The sequence below is a fragment of the Lissotriton vulgaris genome, chromosome 11, assembly GCF_964263255.1.
Source record: "Lissotriton vulgaris chromosome 11, aLisVul1.2, whole genome shotgun sequence".
Classification (NCBI taxonomy): Eukaryota; Metazoa; Chordata; class Amphibia; order Caudata; family Salamandridae; genus Lissotriton; species Lissotriton vulgaris.
In genome coordinates this window covers 331,993,650-332,013,890 of record NC_141699.1, presented here as the reverse complement: position 1 = coordinate 332,013,890, position 20,241 = coordinate 331,993,650, and positions in this window count along the sequence as shown.

Sequence of the window (20,241 nt, the reverse complement as noted above, 5' to 3'; positions counted from 1 at the left end):
GTTTGGCCGTTCTAGTAGGGACTAGCCCAGCTGAGTCTATTAAATGGTCATTACAACGTGACAAGTCTGTTATGTTTTAAGAACAAACAATAGCTGTTGTTTTTTTGTTTCCATTCACAGGATCACATCCTCTATCAACTACTGGTTCGGGAGGATACGGTAGGATGGTCTACATGACCACTCCAGTAGTTCGGACAGTTCGTTAACAAATAATTTGGTCTGTCCTTTTCATTTTTTCACTTTACACAAAATATTTGAGTGTACCTTTGCAGTAGCAATATCTTTTGTATCTGGCCCTGAAGAATGCCGGTGTAGTTTCACCTTTGGCAGAAACATGTTGGCCTAATCCATAACACAGCAAAGCATCACAGTGATTTTTTCACACTGTTCTACACTTCTTTTTAACCTGGCGTCCTGGTGAATATCAATAAAAAAAAATTCTTTTGCCTCGACCGTCATTTTAACATCACTTATTTCACTCCCTGTTTTGCACTGCACTTTTTCAGCACCACTCTGTGGCATGGACACTTTGACAATATGAACCAGTAGTGTGTGTTGTCTGGCCAATTCATCTGGGCTTGGACTCACCACCCTGGTTAGACGTCCTACATGACGAGGCTCCACCAAATGGGTGGGCTGATAGGATATCTATCATATACTTGTGTCATGTGACCACTTGGTCTGGTTTAGTGCAATTCAAAAGTGTGGTCTCCTAAACAGGACCTTATAGACTCAGCTATGTTGGTTAACAGACCCTCCAACTCTTTGTGTTCGTTGCAGTTTGATTAGGGGTATTGAGTTTGGATGGTCTATAAATATAGTCCCCTTGACCCTCCTCAACCATTGTTTTTCAGTTTTGAGCAGCTTCCGCTGCGGGTCCTTTTTATCTTTTGACGTCACGCCATTTATGTTGTCTGTTTTCGCTCACTGGTTGATTGCTCTGTCCCACTTTGATCGCACACCATGGCTGACTTTGGAGGGTTGGCTTTTGACGATGAAGATCTTAACACACTCCTGACTGACAACCCCAGTATCCTAGACAGTTTGGCCTCGACATCCACCACTACCACCACTACAACAGAGGATGATTGGGTGACTTTATTAAACATGAAGAAAAACCATTCCCGCACCACAATACATGGTATAATCATGAATGAATACTTGCATGGCAAGTGTGCACCATCTGGCTTAATAGTGACCAACACACCGCGTCTCTTCTTAACAGACAAGGGTTTCCTGAGGGATTGGGCACTTATAGCGTGGCGCTGCACGCGTGATTGGCTGATCTTGATTATTAAGACTGCTAAGAAGACAGCCGATGCCCTTTTGGTTGAGATCCAAGTTCTTGAGGGCCAAATTAATGCAGCGATTAGGTCAGTACCATTCAAAAAGACCTTGGATGAGACCAACAAAACAAATAAAGAATATTATGATAACATCCTCGCGACTAAAGTTGAGAAGTTCAAGAAAGACCTTGCACGCTTTTCAATGGAAACCACATACCCTTACATTAGTGACTCCTACGTAGCCCCTGTGTATAACTCCAGAGGTAAGAGATACGGGTCCAACTACTCTTCCTCAGGCTCAGAATCAGGGTCCAGTGACCAAGGGGAGTCAAACAGAGGCTCATCTAACAGAGGGCGAGGGAGGGGTCCCCAGAGAAGATCTAACAGAGGACGCGGGGCTCAATACTATCCGAGTCCAGGGCCTTGGTGGCCCCCTGCACCTTGGGGCTATCATCAACCCCCTATGGGACCCCCCATGGGTCATCAAATGCCTAATTACCCACCCAACCCTAACTTCTACTACGACCAGTCTTTTTTATGGCAGGGCCGAGGCAGAAGTCGGGGGAGAAAAAGAGGTCAACAGTCAGTGAATTGGGCACCAGACCCCGCGAACAACAGAGGGGAACAATCTTAGAAGGCGGTAGTGATTTAGTAGTGAACCTCAGCAGCCGCACACTCACACCCATTGAGACCTCGGTCTTGAATAAAGGACTTGGATTTGTCCCTACAAACGAAGGAGACCCCTTCAATTTGAGATGTGAATTGGAATCCTTTTATAGGAAGGTCCGCTTACATTTCTTCTTCAAACTGACCAATGATAACAACGATTTGGTGGACCCTGTGGATCAGAATACTGGTCTTAGGCCGAAATCCACATTCCCGCCTCTCAATCACCAGGTGCCAGCAAGGGTCATTGCTTTCGAGCAGGCAGTCACTCATGATATCATGAATGCAGACCGTACAAACAAAAAGTCCTTTTCCAACATGACTAGAACAGAGAAGCTGGCACTCGCAACCTTGTCTAAAGACACCAGTATCACCATTAAGCCCGCCGACAAGGGCGGTACCATTGTCATACAGGACACTGACACCTACCATAGAGAGTGCTTACGACAACTAAGCAATTCTAATGCCTATCGTCGACTCACTGAAGATCCGACCACGAGACTCTCCAATGATATCAAAAGTCTCACTGAGGAAGCATCCTGTGAGGGATGGATTACATCTCAGGAAGCAAGGTATTTGACCACGGCCCACCCGGTGGTCCCTTACTTATATTGCCTCCCGAAGATACACAAGGAGAAGAGACCACCTCCGGGTCGCCCCATAATCTCGGGTATTGGGTCTCTACTCGAGCCGCTTTCCACTTATGTGGATGTTTATCTGAAACCACTGGTTAAAGAGACACCTACGTACCTGCAGGACACTGGTGATGTCCTTCGACTTCTTGCGGAGACTGAGTTCAATGTCGAGACCGACCTATTGGTGAGTTTCGACGTTGAGTCTCTTTATACGTGCATCCCTCAGCAAGAGACTCTGGACTGCATAAGACACTTACTTGAATCCAAACCACCGGATACCATCACTCCGATACCCTTCATCATGGAGTGTGCCAGACTAGCTATGATGGAGAATTACTTCCAGTACCAGGATGATCTTTATCTCCAAGTCTCGGGGACATCAATGGGGAGTGTCTTTGCCCCCAGTCTGGCGAACCTGTATATGCATATTTACAACAAGGGGTGGTGAGGGACAGAGTCTCTGAATTAAACAGAATACTCTCACCCAGTCAAGAGATCAGGGCTAGATCCAACACCGTTTTTTAGCTCACTGCACCATCCCAGTTTCAGAACCTGGCTGTATGCAAATTAGTCTGTTCCTGTCCCAGTGCATGATGGGAACAGGGCAAACCAAACTACAAAAGCCAATTCTTACACTGGGAAGGAAACAAGCTACCGGGGACCGGTTTCTGGCATTTCAGCCTCTTCGGCCCGGCTTGCTTGAATCCTGATGGTGCAATGAGCAAGGGACTCACATCTGAGTATACCCTTCCACGCTTAGGGTGGACAAAAATATTTACAACAAGGGGTGGTGAGGGACAGAGTCTCTGAATTAAACAGAATACTCTCACCCAGTCAAGAGATCAGGGCTAGATCCAACACCGTTTTTTAGCTCACTGCACCATCCCAGTTTCAGAACCTGGCTGTATGCAAATTAGTCTGTTCCTGTCCCAGTGCATGATGGGAACAGGGCAAACCAAACTACAAAAGCCAATTCTTACACTGGGAAGGAAACAAGCTACCGGGGACCGGTTTCTGGCATTTCAGCCTCTTCTGGGATGGGGCAGTGAGATAAATAACGGTGATGGATCAAGCCCTGATCTTTGGACTGGGTAAGAGTGGTCTGCTCAATTCAGACACTCTGTTTATCACCACCCCCTTTTGTAAATCGATTTTGGCCACTATAGGTGTGGCAGGGTATACTCAGACATGAGTCCCTTTCTCACTGCTCCATCAGGATTCAAGCAAGCCGGGCCGAAGACGGCTGAAATGCCAGAAACCGGTCCCCGGTAGCTTGTCTCCTTTCTGGTAAAGAATTGGCTTGGTAGTTTAGTCTGCCCTGTTCCCATGAAGCACTGGGCCAGGGACAGACTGATTTGCATATAGCCAGGTTCTGAGCTGGGATGGGGCAGTGAGATAAATAACGGTGATGGATCAAGCCCTGATCTTTGGACTGGGTAAGAGTGGTCTGCTCAATTCAGACACTCTGTTCATCACCACCCCCTTTTGTAAATCGAACCTGTATATGCATCAGTTCGAGCAAGATCATGTCCTGAACCACAGCAACCCTTACTTCTGTCAGGTGTTGCTGTGGCGCAGATACATAGATGATATCATTGTCATATGGAGGGGCACCAGTGTGGAGGTTACCGACTTTCACACGTGGTTGAACTCCAGGAATCTATATCTCCGTTTCACAGTGGAGTACAGCAAAGAGCGGCTACCATTCTTGGATCTTCTCATCTTTCCGGAAGAGGGAGGGCTGCAGAGCCGATTGTATAAGAAACCCATGGCTCGTAACTCCCTATTGTCATACCGAAGCTTCCACCCACAGTCACTACGTGACAATTTGCCAGTGGGTCAATTTTTGAGGGTCCGGCGAAACTGCTCTTCTAATCACTTGTATGAACAACATGCGAGGGAATTATCGTGCAACCTGAAGGAGCGGCACTACCCTAATCAATTGATACGTCGGGCTCACAAAAGAGCCTTTAACAACAATCGAGAGGCACTAATCGAACATCGACACAGCAAGGCACCTTCCGAAAGGATTACGATGGTACACACTTTCAGCACCAGATCTAATATGGTAAAGAAAACAGTTTTGAAGCACTGGAAAATCCTGAATACGGCTTCTGGTGTAATACCCAGGCCCCTGTTTGCCTTCAAACGAGGGTCTAGCATCAGAGATACACTGGTCCATACAAGACCGCGGACACAGAGGAAGGAAACCACCACCACCCTGGACACTATCTGGAATACCACTCCGGTTCAAGGGCACTACCCCTGTGGTAACTGTACGTCTTGTCCACAGACCCGCAAGACCCTCTCCATTGACATCGGAACTTCTAGACCGTGGCAGTTGTTTAATCATACCAACTGCAACTCGGAGAGATTGATCTATATGATCACATGCCCGTGTGGTCTGGCTTATATCGGACATACCACCAGGAAAGTGAAGCTTCGTATCAGCGAACATAAGAGTACGATACGGTGTAATAAACAGTCCACCTGTCTGACGAACCACTTTCTAATCAAAAAGCATAAAGCTGATGACCTGAGGTGGGTGGTTTTGGAACAACCATTCATCCCACCACACATAACAGATGTCTCAAGGTTTCTTTTTATCAAGGAACAGCGCTGGATTTTCAAATTGAAAACTGACGTATCGGGGTTGAATGACAACATACCTTGGGTGTCCATTTGACCATCTGGGATTCTCCAGGGACGCCATCTCTTATAAATTATCAACCCTGTACACTCTTAGATAGCTTTACTTACACTTTACATGATGTAGATCCTCTTCAGTGACTATACAAAGTGTAGCACACGTCAGTAATTTGTCAATTTCACTCCTACATGCCAATAGCACCAGGTTAGGCTCTGGTCGATCCGCTGTTGAGTCCATTTAATTTAAGCCATGGGTTCAGCTAGCTTTTGATGCTAAAGGTTAGGACTCCTCTAACTCACAGTGATCAAATCCACCGTGGTTTAGACCCATTCTTTATATATGGATTAACATTCTGGCATAGTGTGCCTTCTACATATTTTTCACACACTGCTCCTACATTTGCACTGTAGACTGAACAATTTTTGTTCAATGCTATGAACACTAGCGCATTATATATGGGCGTAGCGCCTGGTATTCATTATCCCTCGAGTGTGTACTGTTCTGTTACAGGGGCGTGATTATGCATGACTATGCTTGATTTTGGGCTGGCTTATAGTGCTTCCTAGAATTCCATGTCGCCGTTATTGAGATTATCCCGGGTGACACGGACATGTGGCAGGGGTTGGGCAAACACAGTACCGCTATGTCCTCCGCTAGTCTATCTCGTGTATTGTTTACACGCAACTGGGCATGCGCATACTACGGGCGAATCTACACCTAACCTTAGGCATGCTCTACTTCTTCGCGCATGCCCTCTGCGTGCGCCGCTACGGACACACCTCCTGTATGCGGTGGCTTGCTTCACATCATCGCGCATGCTCGGTGCTTTGTATACAGCGGGCCGAGATGTGTCGCACTGCCGCGCATGCGCAGTGCATGGTTCTGAGTAACATCGGCAACAGCGATAGGATTACAGCTGTTGCTTGTTCCACCAATTAGGTTGGGTATAAAAACACGAGCCTCACCTCTCCTCGTTGCCTCCCCTTCGGCTTTGGTGTTAGCCGAGAGGTACCGACGGAGAGGTGAGTAGACAGATCGTGGCACGCTCCTTCAGGCTCTTTAGGCTTATTGAGGGTCTCTTCTTAAGCACTTTGATTCTGAGGTTAATTCCCTCCAGGCTGACGTAATCTCCCAGCTGGACCTCAAGACTGAGCTTTTTGACCTTTTCTTTACCATCAGATCATGGTTATAGGTGTAGGTTTAGTTTTTTTTGTGTCCTCTTAGAGATAAGTATAGGGCTAAGGTCCTTTCACTCAGGCTCACTACCCTTCAATAGTCATCTTTGAGCCATACAGTTTATTTCTATCTCTTGACTGTGTGAGGGTTCTGAGTGGTCAATAAGCTGACAACTTAATAATTATTACTTGGTTAATAGGGGTATTCACTCCTGGTTGACCTAGCCAGTCAGAGATTAGACACTAGTTTTGTCTATTAGTTATACCTTCTCTTGATCTCCATGGGACAGCGATCGGTGAGGGCAGTCATACAACCAGTTTTTTACATGCACAGATTGTATAACTTAACACTGACTACAGACCTCTGAGTCACTTAGGCTTACACGCTTTATTTTATGTTCTGTGCATAGAGCGGGGCCTCAATCTCCGAGCCGTTGCCGGGTGAGGTGAGGCTCGACTCCCACATACTGCTGGGTAAGTCTTCTACACTTTGTTTGAAAATAATGTTCAGCAATGACTGGTGGTTTACTCTAAATGCAACCTTTACTTTGTTTGGCCGTTCTAGTAGGGACTAGCCCAGCTGAGTCTATTAAATGGTCCTTACAACGTGACAAGTCTGTTATGTTTTAAGAACAAACAATAGCTGTTGTTTTTTTGTTTCCATTCACAGGATCACATCCTCTATCAACTACTGGTTCGGGAGGATACGGTAGGATGGTCTACATGACCACTCCAGTAGTTCGGACAGTTCGTTAACAAATAATTTGGTCTGTCCTTTTCATTTTTTCACTTTACACAAAATATTTGAGTGTACCTTTGCAGTAGCAATATCTTTTGTATCTGGCCCTGAAGAATGCCGGTGTAGTTTCACCTTTGGCAGAAACATGTTGGCCTAATCCATAACACAGCAAAGCATCACAGTGATTTTTTCACACTGTTCTACACTTCTTTTTAACCTGGCGTCCTGGTGAATATCAATAAAAAAAAATTATTTTGCCTCGACCGTCATTTTAACATCACTTATTTCACTCCCTGTTTTGCACTGCACTTTTTCAGCACCACTCTGTGGCATGGACACTTTGACAATATGAACCAGTAGTGTGTGTTGTCTGGCCAATTCATCTGGGCTTGGACTCACCACCCTGGTTAGACGTCCTACATGACGAGGCTCCGCCAAATGGGTGGGCTGATAGGATATCTATCATATACTTGTGTCATGTGACCACTTGGTCTGGTTTAGTGCAATTCAAAAGTGTGGTCTCCTAAACAGGACCTTATAGACTCAGCTATGTTGGTTAACAGACCCTCCAACTCTTTGTGTTCGTTGCAGTTTGATTAGGGGTATTGAGTTTGGATGGTCTATAAATATAGTCCCCTTGACCATCCTCAACCATTGTTTTTCATCCCTGCCGGGTACCTCGCCCGATGGGGAAGACGTCTGAAATCGCACCGGCCACCCGCACAAACGCCGTCAAATCGGTATACAGCAGCCTTATATACGAGAGAAAATGAGGACCGAGATTCAGACGGGGTAGGAGTGCCTGCAAATACACCCAGCTCAGCGAATCGAAGGCTCTATCAATATCAGCCAATAGAAGTGCCGCCTGGGAGCCGGTGGCCCGCATCATCTCCAAGGCCAGCTAGGCCCGCCTAATGTTGTGTCTAGTGGCCCTGTGTGGCATAAAACCAGCCTGGTCCAGGTGAACCAGAGCGGCAATCAAAGGCAGGAGGCGGTTGGCGAGCGCCTTCGCCAGTATCTTCGCATCGATATTCAGAAGTGAGATAGGGCGGTACGATTCATGGCGATCCGGCGGTCTACCCGGTTTGCAGAACACCACGATCTCGGCATGTCTCCAATCCGGCGGCAGCTGGCCTAACTCTCTAGCAGCATCCAATGCCTTCTTGAAATGGGGCCATAACTGGAGATGGTATTTTCGAAAAAACTCGCACGGGAAGCCGTACGGCCCTGGGGCCTTCCCGGCGTTCAGTTCACCAAGTGCCTTGCCCAATTCCTCAGCGGACAAAGGAAGCTCGAGACTGTCACGTTCCTCGTCGAAGACCCCCCGCGGCGGAAGGTCCGCCAGAAATTTGTCCACAGCCTCCGCTGGGAGAGAATCTCTGGGGGCGTATTGTGCTTCATAGTAGCGCGCGAAACTGTCGGCTATAACCCCTGGATCGGTTATAGAATTCCCGGCCTCATCTCTCAGTGGCGGCAGCGTCTGAGCCTGGAACGTGCCCTGGCACAGCCTATACAACAGCGAGCTGGATTTGTCCCCCCACTGGTATATTCTACTCTGCGTTGCAAGCCATATATGGTGTGACTCCTCGAGATGCAGGGAAGCAGCATCACTCTGTGCCTGTAGGAGCTGTCGCGTGTCGTCTTCCGCCCCGGTTTCAGTAGCCCGTGCCTCTAGAGTGCGGACGCGATCCGCCGCCCTCTCCAGATCCTCCCCTCGTGCCCTGCGGGCCCGCGTACACCAGGCTATATCCACTCCTCTGAGTGTAGGTTTCATGGCCTCCCAAAGGGTCACCACGGTAAACAGACAAAATATCGACTCCAAAATATCGACTGGACATAATATCGACTTTAAAATATAGACTGGACAAAATATCGACTGGACAGAATATCGACTACAAAAATATCGTTTTTAAGGTAAGTGAAGTAATATCGACTGTATAAAATATAGATAGCAAAAATATCGAATTTTTTATGATATATAATACTTTATAGTGTATATTTATGTAATAATATGTGTGAAAAGTGTGTATTAATGTTATAAAATATTTTATTAAATGAATTTTGTTTTTATAATAATTGCGTAATGTAATTCTGTAGCGGGTTGTGGGTTTATAGGGGAATAGGGTGGGAAGTAATTTAATAATAATTAATTAATTAATATATGTTTGTAATTATTTTTAATTAAAAATTAATATTAATTAGTTAATTAATTAATATAATTTAGTACATTTTTTTAGTAATTAATTGGTAATTAATTATTTGTAATTAGTTAATTACATTAATTAGAATACATTTTACATATATATAATTTTGTGTTATTGTAAAGTAATTAATTGGGGTAAAATAATATTAATTATTAAATTAATTACAGGTAATGTGCTAATATATTTACTTTATTGTTATTGTTAATTAATAATTAATTGGTAATTAAATAATATTGATTAATTTTGGGTAAAGGAGTATTTTTAGGGTTCAGGGTCAGTTTTCAGTTTTTGGGTAAAGGGGCATTTTTAGGGTTCAGGGTCAGTTTTCAGTTTTAGGGTAAAGGGGTGTTTTTAGGGTTCAGGGTCAGTTTTCAGTTTTTGGGTAAAGGGGTATTTTTAGGGTTCAGGGTCAGTTTTCAGTTTTAGGGTAAAGGGGTATTTTTAGGGTTCAGGGTCAGTTTTCAGTTTTTGGGTAAAGGGGTATTTTTAGGGTTCAGGGTCAGTTTTCAGTTTTTGGGTAAAGGGGTATTTTTAGGGTTTAGGGTCAGTTTTTAGTTTTTGGGTAAAGGGGTATTTTTAGGGTTCAGGGTCAGTTTGGGGTTTTTGGGTAAAGGGGTATTTTTAGGGTTTAGGGTCAGTTTTGGGTTTTTGGGTAAAGGGGTATTTTTAGGGTTCAGGGTCAGTTTTTAGTATCTTATTTAATTATAGTATGTTAATATATATATATATGTTTTAACAAATAATATTGTAAAAATGTTTTTATTACTTTCATTTATTATTTAATTATTATAAGTTAATGTAAGTATTTTTAAGTATATTTTAGTAATTACATTTTAATATTAATTTAATTTAACACTGTTTTTTATAAAGTCGATATTTTTTACAACTATATTATTGTAAACGATATTTTGTACTAGATATTTTTGTACTTACCTGTTTGTAGATACAAACTCGATATTTTGACTGTCGATATTTTGTCCACGATATTTTTGCTAGTCGATATTTTGACACTCGATATTATTTCAGTGATCCGGTCACCACGTCTGAATCAGGCCTCTCGTTCTCCTCCCAGTAGTGAGCAATGGCCTCCCGCATATGGGACTGGTAATCGTCATGTTGCAGGTGCCAAGTAGAGAGGCGCCACCGAAATGGCTGCCGCCTTCTGTCGAGGAGGATATCAATTGTAACGGGGGAATGGTCAGAAAGACCACGCGGCAGTATAGCCGTCGATGCCACCCTACCAATTTTGGCGCACGGAACGAACAAGTAGTCCAGCCGTGAGAAGGACCGAGGAACCGCCGAAACATAGGTAAATTCCCGACTGTGGGAGTGTTGATAGCGCCAGGCATCCGTCCATCCCATACCTCTCACCATATCATTCAGTCTCGTAGGGGCAGCCGCCAGCTGTCCGCCATTCGGCCTGCAGCGATCCACCGATCCATCCATAACATCGTTCCAATCGCCTCCTATCACCGACAGCACGTCTTGTATCTCAGCCCAAACTGCGAACAGCTTCTCCACCAGGGACCATTGCAAGGGGGGGGGGAGAGCATACACACTACCAAAGACAACCTGTTCCTCACCAATCATTCCCTTGATAAAGACATATCTGCCCTAGGCATCTATCCAGTGTGTAGAATGAATATAGGACACCAGGCGGTGAACCAAAACCGCTACACCCCGGGACCCCCGAACAAACCCAGCATGGAGCACCTGATGGTACCCATAGCGCTGTAAACTCAGAGTCTTGGTACCTAGGAGATGAGTCTCTTGTAACAATAGGACATCAGCCTTCTCCTTTTTCCCCTGTCGCAGCACAGCGCCCCTTTTGATTTTGTCTAGCCTACCCCGCACGTTCCAACTCACAATTCTCAGCGCAGCTCTGGGGAGCTCCGAGGCAGAATCCCTAGCCGCCATCAATTGGAAAAATCTGCAATCGCCAGGGTGTAGGTGAGTGTAATTGTCTATAGGACATGAGCCGAACCTGGTGGACCATCACGTGTGAACAAGTTACCCCTGTGGACCCAAACATTGCGCAACCCCCCACCCTCCACCCCCACCCCCAGACCCATCCCCAACCCAACTCCCGGAAAACTGACCTCCCCCCTCCCCTATACCTCAACAACATTGAAGTATCTGTCTCGGTGCAGGAGTGCCCTAACCCCCAACGGGAGGTCAGCGGCCACCCACTCCAATGGATCCCCAGTAACCCCTCCCTCATGGATCCCAACTACCCACTCAACCAACAGACCCCCCCCCAGCATCTCCCACTTGTGTAGGAGGCAAAGCCCCTGTGAAAGAGCTACCCGAACCCCCCTCCGCCGCCCCACACAGTCTCAATGATGAAAAAGAAAAAAGCGAGCAGGGACTATACATTCAGTTAGCAAGCGGCAGTCCAAGAGGACACATTAAAGCACTTCCTCCCAGTGGGAGCCTGTGATATCTGCGTGCAAGTTCAGTCCCCCGAGGCCCCTCCATGATCTTTGCCAGAGCGGTCGGAGTCAGTGGGCGCGCCATCCCGACGCCCACCCCGTGAAGAGGAGCGTTTCCGCGATCTCGACCTCCTATTCCTCTTGCTCCTGGCACTTTGATCCTCCCGTTCCTGCGATGGGCCCCTCAACACATATTACATTTTAAATCAAGTTGAAACAAGAAGTTTTTCTAGAAACAAATCCAAAACACAGTTAAGGGAAGTCAGGGTACGCTATGTTAATGTTCACAACATCAGGTTACCCTGACCTAGAGAAAGTGACCAACTGCAGGACAGTCACAACACCCCAATGAAGACAATTACAACTATCAACAAAATGAAAGTTTGGGAGAATCTACAGAGTTACAGTACTTCAGTGAGCAAGAAGTGAAGTGCAGTGCTTGGCTGTAGAAAGACTTTCACATATAGCTCACACCATGCAGTTTCTCATTGCCGCCTGGGTGTATTGGTTTAGTTGGCGTGATCATCAAGACCCTATAGTGTGCTGTGTTAGTGCTCAGAAAGGTGTGTAATGGTGATGATTTTCCAAACTGTCAATTCTCTCAGAACAAACTTTTTGAAAAAACAATAGTGTATCATACCTCTGCGGGCATCACTTACATGAGTTTTCATTATCAGTCAATTAGCAAAATGGCCCACGGTGCAGCACGGGGAATAACCTCCTCTACTGAGGTCAGAGAATAGGTATTGAGAAGAAGCCACATGCAGACTCAGCTCGTTTATGGCTCCAAAAGGACATCAGGTAAAGCTAGTCCTAATCATTTTGCTTGAGCCAAGCTCAAGCCTTTAATGGTTGACCCTCTTCTAGCTGGAAGCTTCTAATACCTTGTGTGGACCTCAAGTGAACTGATGTGTGTGAGTCACAGCTTTAGGGATCAAATCGCTGGGGAAAATGTGTTACTCCATGCAAGCTACTTATTGCCCCGGTTACTTACCATTCATTTTCCTTAACTTTATTCCTTGATGTCCTTGTCACAGTGTTATGTTATGTTATGTTAGTACGGCTCTTCTATAGCGCACGGCTACTCCATGGAGTGTCCCGGCGCTTTGACAAAGACCCGAGAGAAAGAAAATCCAGGGCAGATGCAGGGCAACAGAAAAATTACTGGGTAAAAAGCCATGTCTTCAGCTCCTTCCTGAAAACCAGTAGATTGCTGATTTTCCTAAGGGAGACGGGCAAGGAGTTCCAACATCTTGGTGCCAAGTATCGGAAAGAGCGGCCTCCAATTCTAGCCCGCCTGATGGGAGGAACAGAAGCCATGGCCAAGGATGCCGATCTCAAAGTTCTAGAGGGCAGATAAAAGGCAAGGCGCCTCCTGATGTATCTGGCCCCTGCAAGATGAAGTGCCTTAAAGGCGAGAGTCGGCGCCTTAAAAGTAATCCGTCTTGCGACAGGAAGCCAGTGAAGCATTTTAAGCAACTCCGATGCACTCGCTCTTCGATGAAGGCCATAGATGGCCCTTGCATCGGAGTTCTGCACTAGCTGAAGACGCGCAAGAAGAAATTATGGCAATCCCAGGTAGAGCACATTCGCATAATCTAGACGGGAGCCTATCAAGGCCTGTACAGTGGTCTTTCTATGCTCCAGGGACAGGAGCGGAAGGAATTTCCTTAGTATTTTTAAAATGCCAAAGCATTTCCCTGTGAGCTCGCAAATCTGAGGCCCAAAGGAGAGGCCATCATCAATCTGGAAGCCAAGATTCTTCGCCTTGGAAGAGGCATCTGCCGGAGGGTACATGTCGGGAGGCCACCAGGCCTTCCATCTCGGATCAGGAGAGCAGCCAAAGAAAAGCAATTCCGATTTATCGGAATTACATTTCAGACTGTGCTGCTTAAACCAGTCAAAGACCGCTCCCAGACAGTCTCTGATCCGCATACCATCAAAGTCAGAGCCCTTAGTGCAGGTAAAAAGGAGCCGGGTGTCATCAGCGTAGGATACGATCTGGGCACCAAATGACTCCGCCACTGCCTCAGGATGGACCCCTGAGGCACCCCCACCTCCAATGGTGGCATGTCGGCGGAGAAAGGGGGCGCCCAGACCGTTTGCCGGCGGCCAGCCAAGAATGACTCGAACCACTTCAACACCACTCCACGTAATCCGATCTCCCAAAGTCTTAAAAGGAGACCGTCATGGGGGACGGTGTCGAAGGCCGCCGACAAATCCAGCATAACTAATATGGCCTTTCCACCAGTATCTAGAACTTCCCGGATGGCATCAGTAACTTCAAGAAGAGCAGTCTCCGTACTCATGTTGGTACGAAAACCCGACTGAGTATCGTGAAGAATGTCATTACTCTCAATGAAGTTAGAGAGGGAGATGTGAACATGCTTCTCCACCACCTTTGCCAAAGCCGGGAGAAGGGAGATCGGTCTATAGTTAGCATGGGATCAAAAGGTCCAAATTGGGTTTCTTGACAAGCGGCAGGATCAAGGCATGCTACCAGGCCTGGGGAACCACTCCCGTGCTTAAGGACATGTTAAGCAGCGGGTTCAACAGGGAGTTTAAGGCCGGTGCTACTTTTCCAAGGCATTTTGTGGGACAAGGGTCCTGCGGAGAACCAGACTTGAGCTGGGTGAGAAGGTCAAGAGAGGTAGGAAGGGACAAAGGTGGGAACTCAGAAAGAGAGGGGCCGTCCATTACCAAGGATGGGGACCTAAAAAGCCTGTGCTCAGGTACAGATACTGAACTTGAAGGGGAAAAAGTATCTTGAATAGCTTTAATTTTTACGGTGAAAAAGATTGCAAGTTGACGGACCCATGCTTCCGTGTGGGAGTGGGATGGCGATATCGAGGTGGGGGAAATAAAATCTTTTACGATACGGAATATTTCTTTGCTCTTATTCGCTGCATCCTCTATTCTTTTGTCAAAGTAAGCTTTTTTCCCAGCCATAATATGGCGATGATAGAGCTTTGTGAGTTCCCTATATTTATTTTTATCACTAGGATCATACATGCGGCGCCAGGCCCTTTCAGCTTTTTTACACTCTCGGCGCAGCTCACCAAGAGAAGGAGTGAACCACGGTGCTGAGGCGCGGCTGCAGGATTTTCTAGAAATAGCCATGGGAGTTAACTCCTCAAATCTGTCAACTAGCCACCTGTGCAACAGATCCAAATCCACCTCTAAACTACCAGACAGTTGACAAGGGTGAATAGAAAGTGCAGTTACCAGCATTTCAGGGGACACCCGGTGAAAAGCCCTAGCGGTCCCTCTAGAAACTTCCAGCGGTCTAGAGGAGGCAGTGATGACAGAAGAAATAGTAACGTTTAATAAAAAATGGTCAGACCATAAGACAGGGATCGGGGGGGATGTGCCAATCACAGCTGTAGAAAAAATTTGATCTAAAGTGTGGCCTTTGCTGTGTGTGGGAACAGAAACATACGGTGACAGCCCAAGAGGAGCTGTAGTGTCCCACAACTTAGCAACATCCAAATCACTACCTACATCCATGTGTAAATTAAAATCACCCAACAATATGCAATGTTTGGATTTTAAACAGAGTACAGAAAGGACAGCCTGCAGCTCCTCAAAAAAAAGGCCTATAGGACCCGGAGGTCTATAAATTAAAAGCCCAACACATGCTTGGCGCAGGGACAGAGAGAGGGTAAAGCCTAGAGACTCGCAACCCGAGATATTATCAGTGGGGAGAGTAGCGCACGAGAAACGCTTGTCAACTACCAAAGCGATCCCACCACCTCTGCCTAAGGCCCTGTCCTTTCTGATGATGACATAGTCAGTAGGAATGACATTCGCTAGGTCAGGGCCAGAACTTTCTCCCAGCCAAGTCTTGGTTAGAAAGAGACAAGGCGGCTTGGACTCCGTCAACAGATTGTAGATATCCAATGAATGCCTGCTGAGAGATCTGGTATTAAGAAGAGAGCAAGGATTATAAGTCGGCAGGGTCGCAGGGGATGCGACATGAGGGCCGACCAGACGCCATCCGCAACCAGGGCAGCCCTTTTTCAAAGACCGTCTACCAGGAAAAATACAACGGCATGCAGCTACTTTGCCCCGAAGGGAAAGGAGCTCAACCGGAGTATAAGAGCGCATAGTAGTGAAGAGAGATGAAAGACAGCCAGCAAAGGAAGACCCACGTCCGCACCCGTCCGCATCCGGGACGCTGACGGGCGCAGACGGGCTTACCTTAGGCGCTCCTTTGGCGCGGGATGGGCGCATCCGCAGAGCGCGTCCGCTGCGCGGAGCGAAAGGCCCTTGAACTTATAGTCGCTCAGGGGGAGTGGAAGGAGAGCTGCACCGCTGGTCCGCCGACCGGCGTGTAAAATCTCCTCCCAAGATGGCCACTGCTCCAATCCCACAGTACCCAGCGGCACCTCGTACGCCGGACTGGAGTGGGGAAGAAAGAAAAAGACAGGTCCCCCCCACAGTGCTGTTGCCACCCAACACAGGCGGGGGAAAGACCGGAAACAAAGTGCACAGGGAGAGCGTGGAGGAAGCACCCGGCTTTCCGCCTCAGGTACCGAAACAGAAAAGGTACAAGTGGGAGTAAAGGGTCAGAGAGGCAGAAGACACAGCCTGTCCAAAATATAAAAAGCGCTCAGCTATAAGCAGTGCTGGCGCTTGCAATCAGCGCAATGGTTCCAGGAGCAATACTAGGGAAAGCGGTGACACGCGCTAGCACTCAGCGCAAGAAAATATTTAAAATAAACACAGCGCGTTAGCAGTCAGTGCGCAATGCATATAATTAAAAAGATCTGAGTTAGTTAATTTAAAAGTGCCACAGCACATCAAGCCCCAGAGACTCCGCCTCAAGTTCTTCACGGAGCGAGTCAGGCAACAACTCGCCTCGAACTTACAGCTCGAACTTATAGTCGCTCAGGGGGAGTGGAAGGTGAGCCGCACCGCTGGTCCGCCGACCGGCGTGTAAAATCTCCTCCCAAGATGGCCGCTGCTCCAATCCCACAGTACCCAGCGGCACCTCGTATGCCAGACTGGAGTGGGGAAGAAAGAAAAAGACAGGTCCCCCCCACAGTGCTGTTGCCACCCAACACAGGCGGGAGAAAGACTGGAAACAAAGTGTACAGGGAGAGCGTGGAGGAAGCACCTGGCTTTCCGCCTCAGGTGCCGAAACAGAAAAGGTTCAAGTGGGAGTAAAGGGTCAGAGAGGCAGAAGACACAGCCTGTCCAACAAAATATAAAAAGCGCTCAGCAATAAGCAGTGCTGGCGCTTGCAATCAGCGCGATGGTTCCAGGAGCAATACTAGGGAAAACGGTGACACGCGCTAGCACTCAGTGCAAGAAAATATTTAAAATAAACACAGCGCGTTAGCAGTCAGCGCGCAATGCATATCATTAAAAAGATCCGAGTTAGTTAATTTAAAAGTGCCACAGCACATCAAGCCCCAGAGACTCCGCCTCAAGTTCTTCACGGAGTGAGTCAGGCAACAACTCGCCTCGAAACTTACAGCTCGAACTTATATTCGCTCAGGGGGAGTGGAAGGAGAGCCGCACCGCTGGTCCGCCGACCGGCGTGTAAAATCTCCTCCCAAGATGGCCGCTGCTCCAATCCCACATTACCCAGCGGCACCTCGTATGTCGGAATGGAGTGGGGAAGAAAGAAAAAGACAGGTCCCCCCCCACAGTGCTGTTGCCACCCAACACAGGCGGGGGAAAGAACGGAAACAAAGTGCACAGGGAGAGCGTGGAGGAAGCACCCGGCTTTCCGCCTCAGGTGCCGAAACAGAAAAGGTACAAGTGGGAGTAAAGGGTTAGAGAGGCAGAAGACACAGCCTGTCCAAAATATAAAAAGCGCTCAGCAATAAGCAGTGCTGGCGCTTGCAATCAGCGCAATGGTTCCAGGAGCAGTATTAGGGAAAGCGGTGACACGCGCTAGCACTCAGCGCAAGAAAATATTTAAAATAAACACAGCGCGTTAGCAGTCAGCGCGCAATGCATATAATTAAAAAGATCCGAGTTAGTTAATTTAAAAGTGCCACAGCACATCAAGCCCCAGAGACTCCGCCTCAAGTTCTTCACGGAGCGAGTCAGGCAACAATATGATTACTCATAAGGTAGTTCCACCTCACATCAGGGGCATAATGAAGAAGTATTACTGGATATGAACTTGGCTCAGTGTTGCCATAAATCCTAGTCCACCCATAATTCTTCCTGAACTACAAACTACCAAGCCTACTGAGTCCAGCAGCACTAGGGAGGGGAGGGCGGGCCACAATGACCGTACAAGGAAGTTAAGGACTAAGGGCACTAAAGATTACTATTAAGTAACCAGGGTATTATTTCTACATCCTACTTCCTCATCCCCGTCATTGCTCATGAGAATACCAAAGCAAAGGTGGCCGAAGAAAATGAATTTGTAGAAGTCGTTAATACATCAAATGAAATATTTTAATAGTAAGACATTCAAAATGTTACACAGCAAAGTACTAGAAATCATCATACATTCTTTGCTGATTCCAGACCTTTGTGACCAAAACTGTCATCTGAAAATCCTACATCCTGAATAGTGTAGTGTTTCATAACAGTATGGGAAGTTGCCCATATCCTTAAGTAACAGGTTTCTATTAAATACTGTCCCTTAGACTCAGCTCACGGGTCTGCTACCCTTCTTGTTGATCTACCTTGAACTTTTCAAGAAACAGGAACCTTAGAAACATCAAAAGCTAATTAAATTGTGCCTTTAACCTGCCTGCTTAAAGAAATCCTGGGAAATGTATAACTGGTTAACTCCACCAAATGTAACAGACAAATGATCTATCTTGTAATATTTTGTACGACCCAAATACACTAACACTGCTGTCCTTACATGCAATGTATGAAGAAATCTGTCCTCCTGCAACAAAGGATTAGGAAGAAAGACATCAAAAAGATGTCCTGCTCCCTATAGGACAAAGAAGGAACTTTTGCTAAAAACAAAAACAGGGTGAGTTCTTAATTCGATGCCATCCGCAAACATTTTAAACCTGAGAGTTTGCACAATAAAGGTCATAATTCTCCCATTCTACGGACTAAAGGAATATCCACAAGAAAAAACACCTTTTACTTAAGTCACTTAAATTCTACCAAGGCTAATGATTCAAAGGGAAAGCCTTGTAAATCCCTAAAAACCAAAGCTTAGTCTCAAGCAGGAAAGAAACTTCTAAGTGGCCTAAATACATGACTTACATTGTCCAGAAAACCTCCCCAGGCTTAAAGAGCTCTAAACGCTGCAGACTGAACTCTTAAATTTTTACTGTTAAACCTTTCTTGAAACCATCTAACAGAAATTTTAGGACCATTCTAATCTCACAATCTATGGAAGAATTGTGTTTTTCTGAGCACCATGTCTGACATTCCAGTGTCTAGAACATGATGCCAACACAGACAGGAGTCTAGACTGCTGAATTACAGTTGCTAGATGATCCAATCCCCTTTGTTTTTTAGCCCAACCCTGTCAGCTTTCAAAGCAAAACAGTCAAGTGAAGTAGAGGAAGAGATCCCTGGTTTACCAGAGAAGAGGGAACTAGAGGAATTTTCTGTGGAGGAAAAAGAGCTGTTAACAGAAAAAGAGGGAACCATGATCTCTTAGGCCAGTAAAGGACCACTATCATCATGTCTTCCCTTTCGCTCTTAACCATCAATAGAAGTTTGGAAATTAGAGGAAAGGAAGGGAAGGAATTAATACGTTTTTAGGCCATTGAATCACTAGAGCATGCACTCACTATACCCTTGGAGTTCGACAGGGGGCGTCTCTTCCGTTATGGCGGTGGAGCGTCAATTAATTAAACTGCTTTATTATTCATCATTTATTTCAAACAGGAGCCGCAGCCGAGTCTTGAGGGCGAGACCATTCTCAGAGGAATAACAGCAGGTGGAGTGGTGGGCACCAGGCACTGCAAGTGCGCATGTTGGTTTGGCCGCCCATCTTATGACAGTCAAACCCACATGCACTCTTGGATATCTCCAAGCTGTTGCTTGGCGATATCAGTAGGGCTGAGGAGCACAGGCTCCCAGTTCCGTCTGGAGAGTGTAGCCAGCTTGCTCCACCCAATCCCTGCGCTTCCCACATATTGGGTAATTCCAGCATGAGAGCAGCATCTGCACTGGTGCAGGGGAGTGTGGGAGCCTGTGTGTGCATCGTCAGGAGCTGAAGAGATGGCGGACGGCAGGCTGCAGGTATATTTTATTTTAATTTTTTTGGTCCTCGTGCTGCCCGACCACTTTTCCCTGCTAGAGGCCACCTCTAGAGTTGGAAGTTGCTGTGCCCCAAGATTTTCGACCTGAAAGATGTTGGGAGAAGCAAACAAGTTCAAGAATGGTTCCCTGAAACCGTGATATATCTCCCTGACCACTATGCATGAAGAACACAGATCTCAAGATGTTAGAAATGTCCTGCTTAAAACATTTGCTTGGACTTTGCCCTTCCCCCGATATATGTTTCTG